Raw genomic sequence first — 8,286 nt, 5'->3', positions numbered from 1 at the left:
CGTCCCTGGGTGGGATTGAACCACCAACCTTTTGGTTTATAGCCATACACACTAACTGATTGCGCCACAGAGACACTTTGCAAAAGTACATACTGACAAAGGCTAATAAGCATTCATCTAAAACGTTTCCTAGAAAAACTTTAAAAAGTCAATAATCTAGAGAGTTTTTGTAAGATGTTTCTTCCATCAACCAACGAAGAAACACATTGGTACTTTCCCATGATGAGTGAGTGCTTCAGGATCTATTGCACTTACATGTGCAGCAGAGTACAGCAATGGAAGCATGCTGGGCACATAACCCAGAGGTAGGCAGATTGAAACTATCCTCTGCTATATGCATTTTTTTTGTTAATTAAAGTAATCCAAAACTGGGATTGATATGTTGGCTCTTTTATTTTTACTTACAGTACAATAACTTTTACCATTTTAATTTGTTTTAATAGTATATTGACAGTATTGTTTTCTTTCAAAAATCCACTTAATTTTCTTTACCCTATTATTAAAATGGTAATTGACAAAAACAAACTACATTGTCACCAGAAGAGCAATACAAAATGTATAAGTGATATATTAAAATCATCTTTCCAGCTTGAATTTCAATGATGCATTGGGGCAACGATTTTGTGAGAAACATTTTCACCCTTAAATAAAGATTTTCTTAATTCCTTACCTGTGTGCTAATTAGATATCACCTTGTTTTCACATTAAACAGACTTCCACATGAGAAAGCAGCAAGGATGCAGTGGCGTTAATGTTTCCTGGTGTCAACCTGTATTATTTCAGTAGACATTGAAATGAGGATGCATCTTGCTGCCTTTCCAATGAAGCAAGTTTAATTTAGTAATAGGTTAAAAACCATCCTTACAAAGGTGTTAATCAGAGACTTGGCTTTGTGGACACTTTTCAGAGAACAAATTTGTTAGCATAAAAATAAAGCCAGAAAATTAAGAGCTGTTTAATCACTCAATTGGATTTTTTTTGCCAGCATATTTCTTTTTCTCTGCAACCCACTGCTAAATTGTGCTTCCTAGCTGTTTTTATAAAATCACTGAATCAAATCTAACTCTGATTACATCAGAGAAGGACAGGTACCCTACACCAGAAAAGGGGGATTTGAAATTTTGACTTGTCTTCTTAAAGATCATCAAAATCTGATAACAAGGTCAATTACGTCCCTGGGTGGGATTGAACCACCAACCTTTTGGTTAATAGCCGTGCACACTAACTGATTGCGCCACAAAGACACTTTGCAAAAGTTCTTACTGACAAAGGCTAATAAGCATTCATCTAAAACGTTTCCTAGAAAAACTTTAAAAAGTCAATAATCTGGAGAGTTTTTGTAAAATGTTTCTTCCATCAACCAACGAAGAAACACATTGGTACTTTCCCATGATGAGTGAGTGCTTCAGGATCTCTTGCACTTACATGTGCAGCAGAGTACAGCAATAGAAGCATGCTGGGCCCATAACCCAGCAGTAGGCAGATTGAAACTATCCTCTGCTATATGCATTTTTTTTTGTTAATTAAAGTAATCCAAAACTGGGATTGATATTTTGGCTCTTTTATTTTTACTTAAAGTACAATAACTTTTACCATTTTAATTTGTTTTAATAGTATATTGACAGTAATGTTTTCTTTCAAAAATCCACTTAATTTTCTTTACCCTATTATTAAAATGGTAATTGACAAAAACAAACTACATTGTCACCAGAAGAGCAATACAAAATGTACAAGTGATATATTAAAATCATCTTTCCAGCTTGAATTTCAATGATGCATTGGGGCAACGATTTTGTGAGAAACATTTTCACCCTTAAATAAAGATTTTCTTAATTCCTTACCTGTGTGCTAATTATATATCACCTTGTTTTCACATTAAACAGACTTCCACATGAGAAAGCAGCAAGGATGCAGTGGCGTTAATGTTTCCTGGTGTCAACCTGTATTATTTCAGTAGACATTGAAATGAGGATGCATCTTGCTGCCTTTCCAATGAAGCAAGTTTAATTTAGTAATAGGTTAAAAACCATCCTTACAAAGGTGTTAATCAGAGACTTGGCTTTGTGGACACTTTTCAGAGAACAAATTTGTTAGCATAAAAATAAAGCCAGAAAATTAAGAGCTGTTTAATCACTCAATTGGATTTTTTTTGCCAGCATATTTCTTTTTCTCTGCAACCCACTGCTAAATTGTGCTTCCTAGCTGTTTTTATAAAATCACTGAATCAAATCTAACTCTGATTACATCAGAGAAGGCCAGGTACCCTACACCAGAACAGGGGGATTTGAAATTTTGACTTGTCTACTTAAAGATCACCAAAATCTGATAACAAGGTCAATTACGTCCCTGGGTGGGATTGAACCACCAACCTTTTGGTTAATAGCCGTGCACACTAACTGATTGCGCCACAAAGACACTTTGCAAAAGTCCATACTGACAAAGGCTAATAAGCATTCATCTAAAACGTTTCCTAGAAAAACTTTAAAAAGTCAATAATCTGGAGAGTTTTTGTAAAATGTTTCTTCCATCAACCAACGAAGAAACACATTGGTACTTTCCCATGATGAGTGAGTGCTTCAGGATCTCTTGCACTTACATGTGCAGCAGAGTACAGCAATGGAAGCATGCTGGGCCCATAACCCAGCGGTAGGCAGATTGAAACTATCCTTTGCTATATGCATTTTTTTTTGTTAATTAAAGTAATCCAAAACTGGGATTGATATTTTGGCTCTTTTATTTTTACTTAAAGTACAATAACTTTTACCATTTTAATTTGTTTTAATAGTATATTGACAGTATTGTTTTCTTTCAAAAATCCACTTAATTTTCTTTACCCTATTATTAAAATGGTAATTGACAAAAACAAACTACATTGTCACCAGAAGAGCAATACAAAATGTACAAGTGATATATTAAAATCATCTTTCCAGCTTGAATTTCAATGATGCATTGGGGCAACGATTTTGTGAGAAACATCTTCACCCTTAAATAAAGATTTTCTTAATTCCTTACCTGTGTGCTAATTAGATATCACCTTGTTTTCACATTAAACAGACTTCCACATGAGAAAGCAGCAAGGATACAGTGGCGTTAATGTTTCCTGGTGTCAACCTGTATTATTTCAGTAGACATTGAATTGAGGATGCATCTTGCTGCCTTTCCAATGAAGCAAGTTTAATTTAGTAATAGGTGAAAAACCATCCCTACAAAGGTGTTAATCAGAGACTTGGCTTTGTGGACACTTTTCAAAGAACAAATTTGTTAGCATAAAAATAAAGCCAGAAAATGAAGAGCTGTTTAATCACTCAATTGGATTTTTTTTGCCAGCATATTTCTTTTTCTCTGCAACCCACTGCTAAATTGTGCTTCCTAGCTGTTTTTATAAAATCACTGAATCAAATCTAACTACATCAGAGAAGGCCAGGTACCCTACACCATAACAGGGGGTTTGAAATTTTGACTTGTCTACTTAAAGATCACCAAAATCTGATAACAAGGTCAATTACGTTCCTGGTTGAGATTGAACCACCAACCTTTTGGTTAGTAGCCGGACACACTAACCGATTGCGCCACAGAGACACTTTGCAAAAAGTATATACTGACAAAGTCTAATAAGCATACATCTAGAACGTTTCCTAGAAAAACTTTAAAAAGTCAATAATCTGGAGAGTTTTTGTAAGATGTTTCTTCCATCAACCAATGAAGAAACACATTGGTACTTTCCCATGATGAGTGAGTGCTTCAGGATCTCTTGCACTTACATGTGCAGCAGAGTACTGCAATGGAAGCATGCTGGGCCCATAACCCAGAGGTAGGCAGATTGAAACTATCCTTTGCTATATGCATTTTTTTTTGTTAATTTAAGTAATCAAAACTGGGATTGATATTTTTGCTCTTTTATTTTTACTTAAAGTACAATAACTTTTACCATTTTAATTTGTTTTAATAGTATATTGACAGTATAGTTTTCTTTAAAAAATCCACTTAATTTTCTTTACCCTATTATTAAAAGGGTAATTGACAAAAACAAACTACATTGTCACCAGAAGAGCAATACAAAATGTACAAGTGATATATTAAAATCATCTTTCCAGCTTGAATTTCAATGATGCATTGGGGCAACGATTTTGTGAGAAACATCTTCACCCTTAAATAAAGATTTTCTTAATTCCTTACATGTGTGCTAATTAGATATCACCTTGTTTTCACATTAAACAGACTTCTACATGAGAAAGCAGCAAGGATGCAGTGGCGTTAATGTTTCCTGGTGTCAACCTGTATTATTTCAGTAGACATTGAAATGAGGATGCATCTTGCTGCCTTTCCAATGAAGCAAGTTTAATTTAGTAATAGGTGAAAAAACATTCCTACAAAGGTGTTAATCAGAGACTTGGCTTTGTGGACACTTTTCAGAGAACAAATTTGTTAGCATAAAAATAAAGCCAGAAAATGAAGAGCTGTTTAATCACTCAATTGGATTTTTTTTGCCAGCATATTTCTTTTTCTCTGCAACCCACTGCTAAATTGTGCTTCCTAGCTGTTTTTATAAAATCACTGAATCAAATCTAACTCTTATTACATCAGAGAAGGCCAGGTACCCTACACCATAACAGGGGGTTTGAAATTTTGACTTGTCTACTTAAAGATCACCAAAATCTGATAACAAGGTCAATTACGTCCCTGGTTGGGATTGAACCACCAACCTTTTGGTTAGTAGCCGGACACACTAACCGATTGCGCCACAGAGACACTTCCCAAAAAGTACATACTGACAAAGGCTAATAAGCATACATCTAGAACGTTTCCTAGAAAAACTTTAAAAAGTCAATAATCTGGAGAGTTTTTGTAAAATGTTTCTTCCATCAACCAACGAAGAAACACATTGGTACTTTCCCATGATGAGTGAGTGCTTCAGGATCTCTTGCACTTACATGTGCAGCAGAGTACTGCAATGGAAGCATGCTGGGCCCATAACCCAGAGGTAGGCAGATTGAAACTATCCTTTGCTATATGCATTTTTTTTTGTTAATTTAAGTAATCAAAACTGGGATTGATATTTTTGCTCTTTTATTTTTACTTAAAGTACAATAACTTTTACCATTTTAATTTGTTTTAATAGTATATTGACAGTATAGTTTTCTTTAAAAAAGCCACTTAATTTTCTTTACCCTATTATTAAAAGGGTAATTGACAAAAACAAACTACATTGTCACCAGAAGAGCAATACAAAATGTACAAGTGATATATTAAAATCATCTTTCCAGCTTGAATTTCAATGATGCATTGGGGCAACGATTTTGTGAGAAACATTTTCACCCTTAAATAAAGATTTTCTTAATTCCTTACCTGTGTGCTAATTAGATATCACCTTGTTTTCACATTAAACAGACTTCCACATGAGAAAGCAGCAAGGATGCAGTGGCGTTAATGTTTCCTGGTGTCAACCTGTATTATTTCAGTAGACATTGAAATGAGGATGCATCTTGCTGCCTTTCCAATGAAGCAAGTTTAATTTAGTAATAGGTTAAAAACCATCCTTACAAAGGTGTTAATCAGAGACTTGGCTTTGTGGACACTTTTCAGAGAACAAATTTGTTAGCATAAAAATAAAGCCAGAAAATTAAGAGCTGTTTAATCACTCAATTGGATTTTTTTTGCCAGCATATTTCTTTTTCTCTGCAACCCACTGCTAAATTGTGCTTCCTAGCTGTTTTTATAAAATCACTGAATCAAATCTAACTCTGATTACATCAGAGAAGGCCAGGTACCCTACACCAGAACAGGGGGATTTGAAATTTTGACTTGTCTACTTAAAGATCACCAAAATTTGATAACAAGGTCAATTACGTCCCTGGGTGGGATTGAACCACCAACCTTTTGGTTAATAGCCATGCACACTAACTGATTGCGCCACAAAGACACTTTGCAAAAGTACATACTGACAAAGGCTAATAAGCATTCATCTAAAACGTTTCCTAGAAAAACTTTAAAAAGTCAATTATCTGGAGAGTTTTTGTAAAATGTTTCTTCCATCAACCAACGAAGAAACACATTGGTACTTTCCCATGAATAGTGAGTGCTTCAGGATCTCTTGCACTTACATGTGCAGCAGAGTACAGCAATGGAAGCAAGCTGGGCCCATAACCCAGCGGTAGGCAGATTGAAACTATCCTTTGCTATATGCATTTTTTTTTGTTCATTTAAGTAATCAAAACTGGGATTGATATTTTTGCTCTTTTATTTTTACTTAAAGTACAATAACTTTTACCATTTTAATTTGTTTTAATAGTATATTGACAGTATTGTTTTCTTTCAAAAATCCACTTAATTTTCTTTACCCTATTATTAAAATGGTAATTGACAAAAACAAACTACATTGTCACCAGAAGAGCAATACAAAATGTACAAGTGATATATTAAAATCATCTTTCCAGCTTGAATTTCAATGATGCATTGGGGCAACGATTTTGTGAGAAACATCTTCACCCTTAAATAAAGATTTTCTTAATTCCTTACCTGTGTGCTAATTAGATATCACCTTGTTTTCACATTGGCCCTCATTCCGAGTTGTTCGCTCGGTATTTTTCATCGCATCGCAGTGAAAATCCGCTTAGTACGCATGCGCAATGTTCGCACTGCGACTGCGCCAAGTAACTTTACTATGAAGAAAGTATTTTTACTCACGGCTTTTTCTTCGCTCCGGCGATCGTAATGTGATTGACAGGAAATGGGTGTTACTGGGCGGAAACACGGCGTTTCAGGGGCGTGTGGCTGAAAACGCTACCGTTTCCGGAAAAAACGCAGGAGTGGCCGGAGAAACGGTGGGAGTGCCTGGGCGAACGCTGGGTGTGTTTGTGACGTCAACCAGGAACGACAAGCACTGAACTGATCGCACAGGCAGAGTAAGTCTGGAGCTACTCTGAAACTGCTAAGTAGTTAGTAATCGCAATATTGCGAATACATCGGTCGCAATTTTAAGAAGCTAAGATTCACTCCCAGTAGGCGGCGGCTTAGCGTGTGTAACTCTGCTAAATTCACCTTGCGACCGATCAACTCGGAATGAGGGCCATTAAATAGACTTCCACATGAGAAAGCAGCAATGATACAGTGGCGTTAATGTTTCCTGGTGTCAACCTGTATTATTTCAGTAGACATTGAATTGAGGATGCATCTTGCTGCCTTTCCAATGAAGCAAGTTTAATTTAGTAATAGGTGAAAAACCATCCCTACAAAGGTGTTAATCAGAGACTTGGCTTTGTGGACACTTTTCAAAGAACAAATTTGTTAGCATAAAAATAAAGCCAGAAAATGAAGAGCTGTTTAATCACTCAATTGGATTTTTTTTGCCAGCATATTTCTTTTTCTCTGCAACCCACTGCTAAATTGTGCTTCCTAGCTGTTTTTATAAAATCACTGAGTCAAATCTAACTACATCAGAGAAGGCCAGGTACCCTACAGCATAACAGGGGGTTTGAAATTTTGACTTGTCTACTTAAAGATCACCAAAATCTGATAACAAGGTCAATTACGTCCCTGGTTGGGATTGAACCACCAACCTTTTGGTTAGTAGCCGGACACACTAACCGATTGCGCCACAGAGACACTTTGCAAAAAGTACATATTGACAAAGTCTAATAAGCATACATCTAGAACGTTTCCTAGAAAAACTTTAAAAAGTCAATAATCTGGAGAGTTTTTGTAAGATGTTTCTTCCATCAACCAACGAAGAAACACATTGGTACTTTCCCATGATGAGTGAGTGCTTCAGGATCTATTGCACTTACATGTGCAGCAGAGTACAGCAATGGAAGCATGCTGGGCATATAACCCAGAGGTAGGCAGATTGAAACTATCCTCTGCTATATGCATTTTTTTTTGTTAATTAAAGTAATCCAAAACTGGGATTGATATGTTGGCTCTTTTATTTTTACTTACAGTACAATAACTTTTACCATTTTAATTTGTTTTAATAGTATATTGACAGTATAGTTTTCTTTAAAAAATCCACTTAATTTTCTTTACCCTATTATTAAAATGGTAATTGACAAAAACAAACTACATTGTCACCAGAAGAGCAATACAAAATGTACAAGTGATATATTAAAATCATCTTTCCAGCTTAAATTTCAATGATGCATTGGGGCAACGATTTTGTGAGAAACATTTTCACCCTTAAATAAAGATTTTCTTAATTCCTTACCTGTGTGCTAATTAGATATCACCTTGTTTTCACATTAAACAGACTTCCACATGAGAAAGCAGCAAGGATGCAGTGGCGTTAATGTT

General features: G+C 35.5%; 1 non-coding gene across 1 annotated transcript; it reads right to left on the bottom strand.

Annotated features, from left to right (window-relative positions):
• Nucleotides 1–74, bottom strand: TRNAY-AUA (transfer RNA tyrosine (anticodon AUA)). The gene has a single exon. It is a non-coding gene; the product is annotated as a tRNA-Tyr (tRNA).
• Nucleotides 75–8,286: the final 8,212 nt, after the last annotated feature.

This window comes from Pseudophryne corroboree, unplaced genomic scaffold (assembly GCF_028390025.1).
Source record: "Pseudophryne corroboree isolate aPseCor3 unplaced genomic scaffold, aPseCor3.hap2 scaffold_389, whole genome shotgun sequence".
In the NCBI taxonomy this organism is placed as follows: Eukaryota; Metazoa; Chordata; class Amphibia; order Anura; family Myobatrachidae; genus Pseudophryne; species Pseudophryne corroboree.
Note: the sequence above shows the minus strand (reverse complement) of the source record. Positions and strands in the feature narration are given on the sequence as shown.